Raw genomic sequence first — 18249 nt, forward strand, 5'->3', positions numbered from 1 at the left:
GGCCATTAAAAATGTTTCATGCATACACATAAACATCCCTAAGTTTATGGCAATTGAAGATGTTTTGCGCATACATTTTTTAGACCTTGCTGTTTCACGCATACACGCCTTGCTGTTTCACGCATACACTAATTCCTGTCGCATTAGGCTACTGACATTTCAATGTTTCACACATGGATTATTTACACCATACTGTGCTATCTGATACAGAGTGGTAGGATGATATGCGTTTCAAGGTGAAATTTCCCTCGAATTTTACCACTAAAATATTGCACTAATCACTCTACCAATTACTACCTATTAAAATTAATTATGACGTACTTATTTCAAAAAATAACACATATCATGGTTGATCCGATTTTGAATAGTAATTATTGCGTACTGTTAATGGCAATTATGAACGTAATTAATGGCTTGAAAACGCCGTGAATGGCCATTAAAAACGTCGTTAACGTCCTTTTAATCCACGGTACTCCACGCTTTTAGTTGATTTTATGCATTATGCACTAACCACTCTACCAATTACTACCTATTAAATACAATTATGACATACTTATTTCAAAAAATTATTGCTGTTTAAAGGTTGATTCGATTTTTTTTTGAGGGAAGGTTGATTCGATTTTGAATAGTAATTATGACGTAGTATTAATGGCAATTAGAAACGTAGTTAATGGCTTTAAAACGTCGTTAATGGCAATTAAAAACTTTTGAATAGTAATTATTACCTTTAGAACACTACGATTATTCACATTTAAAACGTAGTTGTGCTATTACAACCATTCTCTACTTTAAGCAAATATATATCAAATATAACTCTTTCTTGCACTTGCTAATATGGCAAACACTTTCACCCCCATCTCAGCTGTGACAGGTGGAAGGAGGTATTTGAAGTTGATTGTCCGTGTGACCCATATATGGCTGATCCGTGATAAGGAAAATCCAGACGATGTTATCTTCATGAACATGATATTGGTTGATGAGAAGGTATATTATATGTTTCAATTGTATAAATAATTGATCCTTTTTTCAAGTTGCCACTATGATAACATATAATATGGTTTATTTTTGATGACATGTGTTATACCCTAATTTTGGACCTAAAAATACTAACTCAATTCCTCTTTTCTTGCATTACAAGTCATTTGGACTGTCTCTGATCAATTGCATCTTTCTCTGCATTTTATTTCAATATTACTTGCAAAATTCATGAAAAAGGGCATTTTAGTCATTTCCCATGTTAAAATTTCTTTCAATCTTTGAAAAATTGTTTGAGTCTTTTCAACTGGTTTGAATAAGTCCTTATTTCAATTCTATGTCAAAATCCGTTTTGAAAATTGCATTTGGAGTCATTTTAAGTCAGTCTTGCCCCTAGGGGCATTTTAGTCTTTTCATGTGTTAAAGTCCTGTCTAATTTCTAAAAATTGTCTCTGAGCCTTTTGATGTGTTTGTATAAACTCTTGCTTTAATTTCCTGTTAAAAATCCATTTTAAAATTGCATCTGAGACATTTTAGTCGTTTTAGTCCCTAGGGGCATTTTGGTCATTTCACACAAAATTTTGGCAGATAGAGGTTACTTTAAAGTACCTCATTTAGGTAATTGGTTCATTTTAGTCCGTTTTGTCAATTTTAATTGTTTCACTTTACGTTTAGTCAAATTTACCAATTTTAATTCAAATTTATTTTTTAATTTTCATCTTAAGTCCTCAAACTTCTAGTAATTGCATTCTAGTCCTTCATGTCTCAAACTTTTTGTTTTTGGTCCTTTTTTTTATAATTGCAGTTTAGTCCATTATTTTTGTAAATTGCAGAATAGTCCACATTTTTGTCCAGGTTTATTTTCAGTTCTTTTTTAGTTTGCAATGTGGTCCTTGTGTTAAAAAGTAATTGCAGATCAATCCTTCAACTTCCCAGAATTGCACAAAGGTCCCTAAAGTTCAAATCAGCCAAGGACGAGTTTGTTAAGGTCCAATACAGGTGTCAACATCCTATTGGAGCATCAGAACACATGGCAGCCTATATAAGGCCACCTAATCATTGCCACCGTAACAGAATTCCATCCACAACGTGCCAAATCATCACAAACACCAAATTGATTCTCTCTCATCTCATCCAAGATCAAAGTCATAACCGTTTTCAAATTCAACAAGAACACGAAGAACATTGATGAAACCCTAGCTCCACCAGAATAAAGAATTGAAGTGAATTCAATGAAGTTCTCAGAGATTCATCGCTGAATCTTCATCATCGAACCTGAGACACTGCAATTCTAGTGGGAATTTGCCACCAAAGCAGCAAATCCACACGATCACAGTGGAGAAGACGAAGAAATCGAAGGTTGAGTTCGATCAGTGAAGAAGAAAAGGATCAAGAACTGATTTATTTTCAGTTTCTTTGCAGAACTTACCAGAAGCATCAAAAACACATCAAGGATACAAGGTTCCCGAAGAATCTCGTTCGAATCTCCAAATCAAACTCAGGTAAGTACACAAATCCTTCTCGTTTAGTTCGTAATCGTCATCGAAGGTTCTGAATGGAAGATAAACGGTGAATTGAAGTGGAAATTCGAAAAGATTTGAGAAAGTTGAAACGAAACCCTAATTTCAAAAATCATGAAGATTCACCGTTTATCTTTCGAATCAAAGCATAGATTCGTCATCAGCATGTAAAACAAGTCAAGATAGGGTTTAATTTCAAAAAGATTAGAAGAAAATTTTGAAACCCTGGGATGAAGATTTAAGTGTAGATCTGTTCAAATCCAGGCCTGTTTTCGAAAAATTAGTTCCAGAATCGTAAAGAGGAGACTCAGATGAACACGATAGTGCAAAAAAGTTTCGAAAAATGTTCAGGTGTGGTGGCGCCGCCGGCGAACCACCACACCTCCTCCGTCGTGTTCATCGGAGAAGATGAAGAGAGATTGCAGAGCATCTCTCTCTAAAAACTTTGTAGTGAGAGAAAGGGAAGGAAGAAATGAACTGGACCGGTTTCGTTGCGTTTATATAGACACGTGAACCGGTCTGGTTCAGTTCGGTTCATTCCACTTCTCAGTTTCCATCGTTGGATCTTTGGTTCTCCACGTGGATGATCCAGATGCTTTGCTTGAGTGTGCCTGATGTGTCTTACGGTGTGCTGCATGTTCTTGGCTGTTGGATCTAGGTTAAAACTGATCTGGATCAATCCAACGCCTCTGAGGCACTTGGATGATCCAGATCAGTTTTCCCTTTGGGCTTGGGCCTGATCTCCTTACAGTTTTCGTTTTGCCCCTATTTTTTGCCATTTCTTGCTATTTTGACACTATAGGTTGTTATTTACACCACTTTTAGCTCAAAAAAAATTTGATAAAATTCTAGAAAAATTCCTATGTGTTTTCAATATATTTCTTGATGTTTTTGTGATGTGTTATGTGCTAAATCTTGTGTGTGGTATTTTCTTGCAAATTGTTACTATTTTGATTAAAATTTGTGGAATTTTATATTCTTGAACTTTTAAAAATCCTTCAAAAATTCCATAAATTTTTTTTTTGTATGTTTCTTGTTAATTTTGTGATACATCTATGCATCTAGTTCACTGTAAATTTTGCCAAGAGGTGTTAACCCTTTTTTTTGCATTATTTCTTGTTTTTTATGTGAAAAACCTCTAAAAATATGTTCAATTCTATGCCATGTTCTTGATGACTATTTGGTATACATGATATATGTTTCTATGAATCTTTAGCCACTGTTTGTACATGATTTTGATACTTGTGTGTGGATTTTGGTTAGTTGCTTGGCTTACAAGTCACATTTGTGAATAAATAGTGTAAATATGTCTAAATTCACCTTAAAAATGTCAAGTCCATCATATTGCCCTAATTCTCACTTTAAGACTTGATTCTAAGCCTTTGGGAAGATATATGAGAATGTGAGGATTTTAGGCAATAGGATTCTTACATTTTGTGGGTGATTTTTAGTCATATTTTGCACTTGTCTTGGTTTATTTTGTGTTAGATTCCATGCTTTTATTATAGTATTTTTCTTGCCTTATTTTTCTCCATATTATCATGTGCTACTAACCATTTTCTTGTGTTTCATATTCCATACATCATGAGCATACTCTCTATCACACTTTCTCACCCCATTTCTTTACATTTCTTTTGATCTTAATTCATTTGTGTGGGATTAAGTTCTCACAAGGAAGTAGTGTGTATGTAGGTGAAGGATGTAATAAGGACTATGGACTCTAATAATGTACACCGACACAAGCACCAACACATGCACACACCTCACTTTAGATGTATGCTTAGAATATGCATGTTTAGATGTATGTTTAGGATTGTATGTTTAGATGAATGTTTAGGTTTTACACTTAGAAAAAAATCAACTTTCCAAAAAATATGAACAACTTCACTCAAATCATTTTCCTAATAAACCTTGGGATCAAAATCCCATTGATTTTCTTTTCATTTTCTTAATCAAATTTTAAATGAATTTTAATCATACTTAGACCACATTTTGCAAAATAACTAATCTCACCTCACATTTTTTACAATCTTATGCCCTTGAGGCCTCTCAATCTCCATTCTCCAAACTCCAATTTTCAAACTTAAAATCAACCAACAAAAACAAAAACATTTTTTGGAAGAGAACTACGGTGGATTTGATCCCTTAAACGGGTACGTAGGCAAGGACAAAATTCCTTCAATTCAAATAAAATAAAAATTCAAACACATTCTTCTCCCTCCAATTCTTCACTTGGAATACTCTTAGGTCTAAATAACATCTTTTCAAATAGCATTTAAAAATAAAGCGCGCGCGTAGAAATTAAAGACGGTTCCTATAGGATACTATAGTCGTTATGGGTGCCTAACACCTTCCCGTAGCGAAAACAACTCCCGGACCTCGATTCTCAAAGGGTTTTGCTTACTTTTTCCCTTCCCAAGAAAAAATAAGATATCACCGGTTAAAAAGGTTCAAACGTAATCAATGTTTGACACCCGAAAACCAAGATAAAACAGCTGGCGACTTCACTGGGGAGATTCGAGAGTTGCGCCTAGTTTTTATTTCCACGCTTGCGCTCTTTTTACTTGTTTCTTTTACTTGCTTTCCTATGTGAATAAATGTTTAATTTCTTGCAAACGTGTGGGGTGAGAATATCAAAAGTCCTGCACCCGGGCTGAGTGAACTTAGGATTTAGGAGGGATATAATCGACAATTCATTCCGGGGGTTGCCTCGTGTTTTGGATTATGCGATCAATCCCACATAGCTGAGGCATTTTGGGGGTGATGTTGTCGGCGCGTGTTGTAGCGTTTAGGCACTTTATTTCCAATTGTTCTATGACGCTATGAACCGTAGATAACCAAACCCATCCATGGCCATTTTCTAGGACGTAGTGCGGAGGCTAAACCGAGTGTTGTCTCGAGTTTTAGTCGTCACGCGATACTACACTCAAGTTAGACCTTCTTACGCATAATCATGGAGCGAGTGTTGTCTCGTGACACCATGATATACGTCGGAGAGGTTGCAACTTGGGAACCTTTTTAGAACCCGGTTACTATTATCCAAAGCCCTAATTTCACCGGACACCGTGTCCACCCATGACTCCTTGACTTTGAACTTCAACCCACCATGTTTTCTCCGAACTTGAACATAATCATAATCATGCATACATGCATAAACTTTTTTCCATGCATTTATCGGAGGACTTAGACGAGTCATCTTTTGAACATCACGGATGTGAACACCAAGTGATACCATCTCAACTAAACTTCTAGTTTTGCTTAAGGTCTTCAAATAAAACCGTGTTTCTCCGTGATGTTCACAACCACTTTGACAAGTCCTCTGACAAAAAAAAGAGTCTTTTCGCATTTGCATATCATGCATCATATGCATCATTCATCGGTCACAAATGGCTTCCCGTGCTCATTGTCTCCTGGTTCTTCTGCCGCAGTCTGAAAAGTGGCTCGTGCTCGTAAGATTCACCAACCAGATAGAGTTCATCAGACAAGATCGTACAAGAGAAGAAACATGGCTAACCTTGAGGAAGAGAATGCCAGCCCCTCGGGCCAGCCCATTAAAGAGTCTAATCTGGACGAGATTTTGAGGCTTATTAAAAAGAGCGATTATAAGATTGTTGACCAGCTGCTGCAAACTCCGTCAAAGATATCCATCTTGTCTCTGCTCTTGAGCTCAGAAGCTCACAGGAAAGTGTTGATGAAAGTACTGGAACAGGCCTATGTTGACCACGAGGTCTCTGTGGATCAGTTTGATGGAATAGTGGGTAACATTACTGCTTGCAATAACTTGGGGTTTGGTGACGATGAACTCCCTGAAGCAGGGAAACATCACAACTTGGCTCTGCATATCTCAGTGCACTGCAAGTCTGACATGATATCCAATGTGTTGGTGGACACTGGATCATCCTTAAATGTAATGCCTGAATCTGCACTGAGACAGTTGAGCCATCATGGAATCTCTCTGAGGGGAAGCAGCTACTTGGTTAAGGCTTTCGACGGATCCCGCAAGGATGTTCTTGGGGAAGTGGACTTGCCGATTACCATTGGTCCCGAGACATTTCAGATCACTTTTCAGGTCATGGACATCAATGCTTCTTACAGTTGTCTCCTCGGAAGACCATGGATTCACGACGCTGGGGCAGTAACTTCTACTTTGCATCAAAAGCTCAAGTTTGTGAAGAACGGTAAGATTGTCACTATGCATGGTGAAGAAGCATATCTGGTTAGCCAAGTATCATCTTTCTCTTGTGTTGAAGCAAGGTCCGCTGAAGGGACGTCATTTCAAGGCTTGACTGTTGAAGGCGCAGAGCCTCGAAGAGCTGGTACTGCTATGGCTTCATTGAAAGACGCCCAGAAGGCTGTTCAAGAAGGGCAAGCTGCTGGCTGGGGCAAAGTGATTCAGATTTTGGAAAACAAACGTAAAGAGGGCCTTGGATTCTCCTCAACCTCTGGCGTTTCGACAGGAACTTTCTACAGTGCTGGGTTTATCAATGCTATTGCTGAAGGTGCTGCTGAGAGTAGTCACGTGCCTACATTTGTTGTACCAGGAGGCACTGTGAGAAATTGGAAGGCCATTGATGTTCCTTTAGTCATGCATGCTTCCATGTAATGTGTCTTGTTGCTCATGTTTTCTTTGTTTTCAAAATGACAATCCTTTCGTTCTGCCCAAGACGAAAGTGATATCATTGTAAGGGCATGTTTGTTTCGGCATTGCCGTTATTAATAAAAAGTTGTCGTCTTTCTCACGACTCTTTGTTTTTTTATTTTTTTTAGTGCCTTTTTTCTTGGAAATAATGGTAATGCCAGAAAAAACCAAAACATCTATTTTTTTCTTATTAATTTCAAAAATCTGCATGAAAAACTTTTTCTAAAAATCATCCCAATCATATTATGCAGATTGAACCATAATCAACCCGTTGAACACAGTGACCCTATGGTTCCTCCAAATTTTGAATTCCCTGTATATGAAGCTGAAGATGAGGATGATAATGAAGAGATACCGTATGAGATCACTCGACTGCTTGAGCAAGAAAGGAGAGCCATTCAGCCTCACCAGGAAGAGATTGAGCTTATCAACCTGGGTACTGAAGAGAACAAGCGAGAGATCAAGATCGGTGCTGCACTTGAGCCAGAAGTGAAAAAGAAGATCACTCAGCTTCTCCATGATTATCCAGATGTCTTTGCATGGTCCTATGAAGATATGCCGGGTTTAGATCCCAAGATTGTGGAACATCGGATACCGACAAGACCTGAATGTCCTCCTGTCAAACAGAAATTGAGAAGGTCTCGTCCAGACATGGCTCTTAAGATCAAGGCTGAGGTGCAGAAGCAAATTGATGCGGGTTTCCTCATGACAGCTGAATATCCTGAATGGATTGCCAACATTGTGCCAGTACCGAAGAAAGATGGGAAAGTTCGAATGTGTGTTGATTACAGAGATCTGAATAAAGCCAGTCCAAAAGACAACTTCCCATTGCCTCATATTGACGTGCTTGTTGACAGTACTGCTCAGTCTAAAGTGTTCTCCTTTATGGATGGTTTCTCTGGCTATAACCAGATACGGATGTCACCTGAAGATAGAGAAAAGACGTCCTTCATTACTCCGTGGGGAACATTCTGTTATAAAGTGATGCCGTTTGGCTTGATAAATGCTGGTGCTACCTACCAAAGGGGTATGACCACTCTGTTTCATGATATGATTCACAAGGAGATTGAAGTATATGTTGATGACTTGATTGTGAAGTCAAGTGATGAAGAGCAGCATGTTATGTATTTGAAAAAGATGTTTGAAAGATTGAGAAAGTACAAGCTGCGTTTGAATCCTAACAAATGCACATTTGGTGTAAGATCTGGAAGGCTGCTAGGCTTCATTGTCAGCCAAAGAGGCATTGAAGTTGATCTTGACAAAGTCCGAGCCATCAGAGAAATGCCGGCCCCTCAAACTGAAAAGCAAGTCAGAGGTTTCCTCGGACGTCTGAATTACATTTCAAGATTCATATCTCACATGACTACTACCTGTGGACCAATTTTCAAATTGCTCAGAAAGAATCAGCCTGTTGTATGGAATGATGAATGCCAGGAAGCTTTTGATAGCATTAAAGAATACCTGTTAGAACCACCTATCCTTGTCCCGCCAGTGGAAGGAAGGCCTTTGATTATGTATCTCTCGGTGTTAGATGATTCTGTGGCTTGTGTCCTCGGTCAACAAGACGAAACTGGAAAGAAAGAACATGCCATCTACTATCTGAGCAAGAAATTCACCGACTGTGAGACTCGGTATACCATGCTTGAAAAGACATGTTGTGCTTTAGCTTGGGCTGCCAAACACCTGCGTCATTATATGGTGAATCATACGACTTGGTTGATATCCCGAATGGATCCAATCAAGTACATCTTTGAAAAGCCTGCTGTTACTGGAAAGATCGCACGTTGGCAAATGTTGTTGTCTGAATATGATATTGTGTACAAAGCTCAGAAAGCAATTAAAGGAAGTATTCTTGCTGAGCATCTTGCTTGTCAACCTCTTGATGATTACCAGCCGATTAAGTTTGATTTCCCTGATGAAGATATCATGTATTTGAAAGCGAAAGACTGTGAAGAACCACAGATCAATGAAGGGCCAGATCCCAATAGCAAGTGGGGATTGGTGTTTGATGGTGCTGTCAATGCATATGGTAAAGGAATTGGGGCCATCATTGTAACTCCGCAGGGGCACCACATTCCTTTCACCGCTCGAATAACTTTCGAATGCACAAACAACATAGCTGAATATGAAGCATGCATTTTGGGCATTGAAGAAGCCATTGATCTGAGAATTAAGCACCTTGACATCTATGGAGATTCTGCACTTGTTATTAATCAGATAAAAGGTGAATGGGAGACTCATCATGAGAAGCTGATCCCATACCGTGACTATGCCAGACGTCTGTTGACATACTTTACCAAGGTCGAGCTGCACCATATCCCTCAGGATGAGAATCAGATGGCTGACGCTCTCGCTACTTTGTCTTCTATGGTTCGTGTCAACCACTGGAATGATGTGCCCGTGATCAGAGTGCAACGTCTTGATAGACCCGCTCATGTGTTCACCATTGAAAATATACCAGATCGGGCTAATGAAGATGTGAATGATAAAAAGCCTTGGTATTACAACATCAAACAGTTTTTGCAGAATCGTGAATATCCACCTGGTGCTTCCAACAGGGATAAAAAGACTCTGAGACGATGGGCTAGCAGATTCCTTCTGGACGGAGAAATCCTATACAAGAGGAACTATGACATGGTCTTGCTGAGATGTGTTGACAAACAAGAAGCTGAGAAGTTGATGCATGATGTACATGATGGTACTTTTGGGACCCATTCTTCGGGTCACACCATGTCAAGAAAACTGTTAAGAGCCGGCTATTACTAGATAACCATGGAGCGTGACTGCCACAAACATGCTAAGAGATGTCACAAATGTTAAATTTATGCTGACAAGATTCATGTGCCTCCACATGCTCTCAATGTTATCTCTTCCCCATGGCCTTTCTCTATGTGGGGCATTGACATGATCGGAAGAATTGAACCGAAAGCGTCCAACGGACTTCGTTTCATTCTAGTGGCAATTGACTATTTCACCAAGCGGGTCGAAGCTGCTTCTTATGCCAATGTGACCAAGCAAGTGGTTGTCAAGTTTATCAAGAATAACATCATCTGTCGATATGGTGTTCCCAACAAGATCATCACTGACAATGGTTCCAATCTGAACAATAGCATGATGCAAGCTTTATGTGAAGAATTCAAAATTGAACATCACAACTCTTCTCCTTATAGACCTCAGATGAATGGTGCAGTTGAGGCCGCTAACAAGAACATCAAGAAGATTGTTCAGAAGATGGTCACCACTTACAAAGACTGGCATGAGATGCTACCGTTTGCCTTGCATGGTTACCGTACTACGGTACGCAGTTCAACCGGGGCAACTCCTTTCTCTTTGGTATATGGTATGGAAGCAGTTCTCCCTCTGGAAGTGGAGATTCCATCTCTTCGAGTGATCATGGAAGCAAAATTAACTGAGGCTGAATGGTGTCAAAGTCGGTACGATCAATTGAATCTGATTGAAGAGAAACGTATGGATGCTATGGCTCATGGACAGTTGTATCAAGTGCGAATGAAGAATGCTTTTGACAAGAAAGTCCGACCTCGAGAATTCAAGGAAGGCGAACTTGTATTGAAAAGAAGGATAAGTCAGCAACCCGACCCAAGGGGCAAGTGGACACCTAACTATGAAGGTCCTTATGTTGTCAAGAAGGCTTTCTCTGGTGGTGCTTTGATTCTTACACACATGGATGGTGTTGAACTTCCGAATCCTGTTAATGTCGATATAGTCAAGAAATACTTTGTCTAAAAAGAAAAGAACAGCGTGGTAGGTCGAAAACCCGAAAGGGCGGCCTAGGCAAAAATGCGCTTCCCGGTGGATCGAAAACCCGAAAGGGCGATCCAGGCAAAATTTAGGGACAAAAAAAAATGATGAAAAAGCTCGCTGAGATTGTAAGCAACTCAGGCAAGAATGAGCGCCTCGATGAGCCGAAAACCCGAAAGGGCGGTTCATGCAAAAATGAGGTTGACAATAAAGACAAGTAACTATATCTGGCAAAACACCATCACTCCTTGGGGCATCTGCAACTGTCAAAGATCGTCTTCATCAGAAACTTCTGTACTTGTGAATTCAAAATTTCTATGAAATGTAGTGGTCATCGTGTTCAATGTACCACCAACCAATAAAATTACCATTTTCCAAGCTTTGTAAATCCTTGGAGTTATGCCTTTGGCTAATTTTCACTCTTCTACATCAATTTGAGCCGGTGCTTTTGTTTGAAACTCTATTTTTCTTTCTACCTTCAATGCTATATACAAAATATTTTCTTTCCATTTTGATAATGTCAATATCCGAAACAAACATTTTTTGAAAACTGAAAAATCCTTTTCTGCCTATTTTGAAAGCAAACCTGAGCAACAGGGTACATTTCAATGAAACATGCATGAATGAATGAGTGTCAATGTCTATTTCAATACATGTTACAAGCAGGTTACTCCCCAGGATGATCTGTGGTCAATGGCAAGAATGAAAAAACAGAATGAAAATAAAAAATTGAAAAATGAAAATAAAAAGCTCGCTAAGTCGAAAACCCGAAAGGGCGGCTTAGGCAAAAATGAGCACCGCTGATTGACAACCTATGAAGGCAATTCAGGCAAAAATGGGGCAATGAAAAGAATCTTACTCCCCGGTGAATCGAAAACCCGAAAGGGCGGTTCAGGCAAAAATGGGATTGAAAAATGAAAGAATGAAAAATGATATTAAAAGTATTGACCACAGATGCAAACATCCAATGTTTACTCAGCACTGACACGCCTAGCAGCAGCGACCTGTATCCAAGAATCTCCCAAAGGTTCCCCTCCTCTACAAGTTTATATTGCCCTCAGCCATGGTTTCGATACGTCTCTCAACGACGGTCTCTCCAAAGAGGTTTTTCCCCTGTGAATATATGTTGCAGCACGAGCCACTACGTGCCCAATCTTCCGATGTTTTGTCTATCTCTGTGAAACTCCCCTGCCAAATTACCAACCCCAATCATGCATTTTCAAACATTCATACATGCATAATCATGCATTTTATGTGCCCATACATGTAATAATCTTGTTATACCATACATACATGTTGCATTTCCAATTTCAACTTTCAATCTAAATCAGTTTCCACTTCCAATTTCAATTCAATCTCAATTTCAATCCAATTCCAAATTGCAACTGTCAAACTCAATTTCAATCTCAATTTCAATTCCAACTGTCAAATTCAATTCAATTTCAACTGTCAAATTCGATGCAATCTCAACTCTCCAATCTCAATTTCAAATCATTTCAAATCTCAAATTCGATGCAATCTCAACTCTCAAACCTCAATTTCAATTCAATCCAATCTCAATTTCAGTTTCAACTCAATCTCAATTTCAACCTTCAATCCAATTTCGAATGTCAAAATTCAATTCAATCTCAATTTCCAATCCAATCTCAATGTCAATCCAATGTCTATGTCTATGTCTCTAATCAATCTCAATTCTCAATCTCTCTTTCAATCTCAAACTTTCAATTCAATGTCTGTGTCAATGTCAATCCACTCTCAATTTGCTTTTGGGCCAACGAAAATGGTCATGTCTGTCTGCAAATCAAGTCAATGACAATTTACTCCCAATTTGTATCTTTCTAAACCCAACTTCCAATTTGTATCTTGTTATTGGGCAAGTAGCTAGTTCAATCTAAAGAACAACTTGTACCTGCTTATATATACCTATATTTCCGGACAAACAACAAGTTCGATCCAAAGAACGGTTTGTACCCAGCTTATGCTTTGTTATCGGTCAAACGACAAGTTCGATCCAAAGAGCAGGTTGCACCTACTTACATGATGTGGTGATGATCCGACGACAAGTTCGATCCAAAGAACAGTTTGTATCTACCCTTTTGTCTATATCTCCAACCAAACAGCCAGTTCGATCCAAAGAACAGTTGGTACTTGTCTATTTGTTTGTATCTTCAATCAAGCGTCAATTTCGATCCAAAGAACAGCTTGTGTCTGCCTATATGTCTATGTTTCCGGTCAAGTGCCAAGTTCGATCCCAAGAACAGCTTGCACCTATCTCTTGTTTTGTATTCCTTGGTCAAGCGGCCAATTCGATCCAAGGAACATCTTGTACCCTGTTTTCTATCCCCTGGTTTGTCTACCATGTCAATATCTACCTGAATCCCCAGTGACATGACATGTTCCATAGACTCCAGTCGTTTGTCTTGCATTCATAATCAAAATGTTGCATGGCATTCATGTATTGAAAATCTGAAAACGTATTTTTATGTCCAAAAACAGTGCAAATGTTAATATTTTAGTATCTTTGTCCCGTCAACTCAAAGACTTCGTCTCTGGACTCTCCGGACAAAGAAACTTAAATAGGGGCAGCTGTTATACCCTAATTTTGGACCTAAAAATACTAACTCAATTCCTCTTTTCTTGCATTACAAGTCATTTGGACTGTCTCTGATCAATTGCATCTTTCTCTGCATTTTATTTCAATATTACTTGCAAAATTCATGAAAAAGGGCATTTTAGTCATTTCCCATGTTAAAATTTCTTTCAATCTTTGAAAAATTGTTTGAGTCTTTTCAACTGGTTTGAATAAGTCCTTATTTCAATTCTATGTCAAAATCCGTTTTCAAAATTGCATTTGGAGTCATTTTGAGTCAGTCTTGCCCCTAGGGGCATTTTAGTCTTTTCATGTGTTAAAGTCCTGTCTAATTTCTAAAAATTGTCTCTGAGCCTTTTGATGTGTTTGTATAAACTCTTGCTTTAATTTCCTGTTAAAAATCCATTTTAAAATTGCATCTGAGACATTTTAGTCGTTTTAGTCCCTAGGGGCATTTTGGTCATTTCACACAAAATTTCGGCAGAGAGAGGTTACTTTAAAGTACCTCATTTAGGTAATTAGTTCATTTTAGTCCGTTTTGTCAATTTTAATTGTTTCACTTTACGTTTAGTCAAATTTACCAATTTTAATTCAATTTTATTTTTTAATTTTCATCTTAAGTCCTCAAACTTCTAGTAATTGCATTCTAGTCCTTCATGTCTCAAACTTTTTGTTTTTGGTCTTTTTTTTATAATTGCAGTTTAGTCCATTATTTTTGTAAATTGCAGAATAGTCCACATTTTTGTCCAGGTTTATTTTCAGTTCTTTTTTAGTTTGCAATGTGGTCCTTGTGTTAAAAAGTAATTGCAGATCAATCCTTCAACTTCCCAGAATTGCACAAAGGTCCCTAAAGTTCAAATCAGCCAAGGACGAGTTTGTTAAGGTCCAATACAGGTGTCAACATCCTATTGGAGCATCAGAACACATGGCAGCCTATATAAGGCCACCTAATCATTGCCACCGTAACAGAATTCCATCCACAACGTGCCAAATCATCACAAACACCAAATTGATTCTCTCTCATCTCATCCAAGATCAAAGTCATAACCGTTTTCAAATTCAACAAGAACACGAAGAACATTGATGAAACCCTAGCTCCACCAGAATAAAGAATTGAAGTGAATTCAATGAAGTTCTCAGAGATTCATCGCTGAATCTTCATCATCGAACCTGAGACACTGCAATTCCAGTGGGAATTTGCCACCAAAGCAGCAAATCCACACGATCACAGTGGAGAAGACGAAGAAATCGAAGGTTGAGTTCGATCAGTGAAGAAGAAAAGGATCAAGAACTGATTTATTTTCAGTTTCTTTACAGAACTTACCAGAAGCATCAAAAACACATCAAGGATACAAGGTTCCCGAAGAATCTCGTTCGAATCTCCAAATCAAACTCAGGTAAGTACACAAATCCTTCTCGTTTAGTTCGTAATCGTCATCGAAGGCTCTGAATGGAAGATAAACGGTGAATTGAAGTGGAAATTCGAAAAGATTCGAGAAAGTTGAAACGAAACCCTAATTTCAAAAATCATGAAGATTCACCGTTTATCTTTCGAATCAAAGCATAGATTCGTCATCATCATGTAAAACAAGTCAAGATAGGGTTTAATTTCGAAAAGATTAGAAGAAAATTTTGAAACCCTAGGATGAAGATTTAAGTGTAGATCTGTTCAAATCCAGGCCTGTTTTCGTAAAATTAGTTCCAGAATCGTAAAGAGGAGACTCAGATGAACACGATAGTGCAAAAAAGTTTCGAAAAATGTTCAGGTGTGGTGGCACCGCCGGCGAACCACCACACCTCCGCCGTCGTGTTCATCGGAGAAGATGAAGAGAGATTGCAGAGCATCTCTCTCTAAAAACTTTGTAGTGAGAGAAAGGGAAGGAAGAAATGAACTGGACCGGTTTCGTTGCGTTTATATAGACACGTGAACCGGTCTGGTTCAGTTCGGTTCATTCCACTTCTCAGTTTCCATCGTTGGATCTTTGGTTCTCCACGTGGATGATCCAGATGCTTTGCTTGAGTGTGCCTGATGTGTCTTACGGTGTGCTGCATGTTCTTGGCTGTTGGATCTAGGTTAAAACTGATCTGGATCAATCCAACGCCTCTAAGGCACTTGGATGATCCAGATCAGTTTTCCCTTTGGGCTTGGGCCTGATCTCCTTACAGTTTTCGTTTTGCCCCTATTTTTTGCCATTTCTTGCTATTTTGACACTATAGGTTGTTATTTACACCACTGTTAGCTCAAAAAATTTTTGATAAAATTCTAGAAAAATTCCTATGTGTTTTCAATATATTTCTTGATGTTTTTGTGATGTGTTATGTGCTAAATCTTGTGTGTGGTATTTTCTTGCAAATTGTTACTATTTTGATTAAAATTTGTGGAATTTTATATTCTTGAACTTTTAAAAATCCTTCAAAAATTCCATAATTTTTTTTTTGTATGTTTCTTGTTAATTTTGTGATACATCTATGCATCTAGTTCACTGTAAATTTTGCCAAGAGGTGTTAACCCTTTTTTTTGCATTATTTCTTGTTTTTTATGTGAAAAACCTCTAAAAATATGTTCAATTCTATGCCATGTTCTTGATGACTATTTGGTATACATGATATATGTTTCTATGAATCTTTAGCCACTGTTTGTACATGATTTTGATACTTGTGTGTGGATTTTGGTTAGTTGCTTGGCTTACAAGTCACATTTGTGAATAAATAGTGTAAATATGTCTAAATTCACCTTAAAAATGTCAAGTCCATCATATTGCCCTAATTCTCACTTTAAGACTTGATTCTAAGCCTTTGGGAAGATATATGAGAATGTGAGGATTTTAGGCAATAGGATTCTTACATTTTGTGGGTGATTTTTAGTCATATTTTGCACTTGTCTTGGTTTATTTTGTGTTAGATTCCATGCTTTTATTATAGTATTTTTCTTGCCTTATTTTTCTCCATATTATCATGTGCTACTAACCATTTTCTTGTGTTTCATATTCCATACATCATGAGCATACTCTCTATCACACTTTCTCACCCCATTTCTTTACATTTCTTTTGATCTTAATTCATTTGTGTGGGATTAAGTTCTCACAAGGAAGTAGTGTGTATGTAGGTGAAGGATGTAATAAGGACTATGGACTCTAATAATGTACACCGACACAAGCACCAACACATGCACACACCTCACTTTAGATGTATGCTTAGAATATGCATGTTTAGATGTATGTTTAGGATTGTATGTTTAGATGAATGTTTAGGTTTTACACTTAGAAAAAAATCAACTTTCCAAAAAATATGAACAACTTCACTCAAATCATTTTCCTAATAAACCTTGGGATCAAAATCCCATTGATTTTCTTTTCATTTTCTTAATCAAATTTTAAATGAATTTTAATCATACTTAGACCACATTTTGCAAAATAACTAATCTCACCTCACATTTTTTACAATCTTATGCCCTTGAGGCCTCTCAATCTCCATTCTCCAAACTCCAATTTTCAAACTTAAAATCAACCAACAAAAACAAAAACATTTTTTGGAAGAGAACTACGGTGGATTTGATCCCTTAAACGGGTACGTAGGCAAGGACAAAATTCCTTCAATTCAAATAAAATAAAAATTCAAACACATTCTTCTCCCTCCAATTCTTCACTTAGAATACTCTTAGGTCTAAATAACATCTTTTCAAATAGCATTTAAAAATAAAGCGCGCGCGTAGAAATTAAAGACGGTTCCTATAGGATACTATAGTCGTTATGGGTGCCTAACACCTTCCCGTAGCGAAAACAACTCCCGGACCTCGATTCTCAAAGGGTTTTGCTTACTTTTTCCCTTCCCAAGAAAAAATAAGATATCACCGGTTAAAAAGGTTCAAACGTAATCAATGTTTGACACCCGAAAACCAAGATAAAACAACATGTTATTTTTTGTTTAGCGAGGAAGGATCCATGCCACTGTTCGTAAGTTCCTGGTGCCAACGATTCAAGGAATGGTTGAAGAAGGAGGAACATATAAGTTAGAGAATGTCATGGTAGGATTTAATGAGGGACCTTACAAACTCTTGCCACACAAGCACAAACTTAACATGGCGGCAAATGCGAGATTTACTAAGGTGAATGCAGGCAATTTACCTCGGAACGTGTTTGAATTCATGTCTTTCAAAGACATTTTGATCTCTCCATCAGAGGACGTGGTTGCTGGTATGAAATCCTACCTTTTTTTTTTGCGAATTTGTTACTAGCTGTAATGTTAATGCATATTTTTTTGTTGTAGATGTCATTGGTCATGTATTTGAGAAAGATGGTGTACGCGAAACCGAAAAGAATGGAAGAAAAAGCAAAGTCATTGATCTTAATTACACTCGAGGATTTAGAGAAAGATGTGCAATATATAACTTATCGGTTTATTTCAATTGATGACTTTATTCTCATGATCGAGTTGATTGTGTTATTTGGTGTTTCAGGAATACCAGGATCCGTTGCTCTCTTTGAGGTGAATTTGCAACTAATATTAAAAACTACTTTGCAACTCATGACAACACTAAGTCTGTTGTGCTGATTGTACAATTTGGCAATGTATGGTTACATTATTTTTCATTGATTCGATTAACTTCTATGTAGTAGGACCCGTGCAGTAGCACGGGTCAATGGTCTAGTTATGAACTGAAATTTGCCTTTAACATAACCCCTTCCTCTTTTTTTCTTCCTTGTTCTCAACATAATGGAAAATCATATCCCTATACTCATCAACATTACATACATCTCTTTCTTCTT

At 37.8% G+C, this 18249-nt stretch overlaps 1 pseudogene; it reads left to right on the forward strand.

Annotated features, from left to right (window-relative positions):
* Window positions 1–834: 834 nt before the first annotated feature.
* Window positions 835–18178, forward strand: LOC146918123 (uncharacterized; annotated as a pseudogene).
* Window positions 18179–18249: the final 71 nt, after the last annotated feature.

Source organism: Medicago sativa, chromosome 6 (genome assembly GCF_051527215.1).
Source record: "Medicago sativa cultivar Bolivia chromosome 6, Bolivia_mono, whole genome shotgun sequence".
NCBI lineage: Eukaryota > Viridiplantae > Streptophyta > Magnoliopsida > Fabales > Fabaceae > Medicago > Medicago sativa.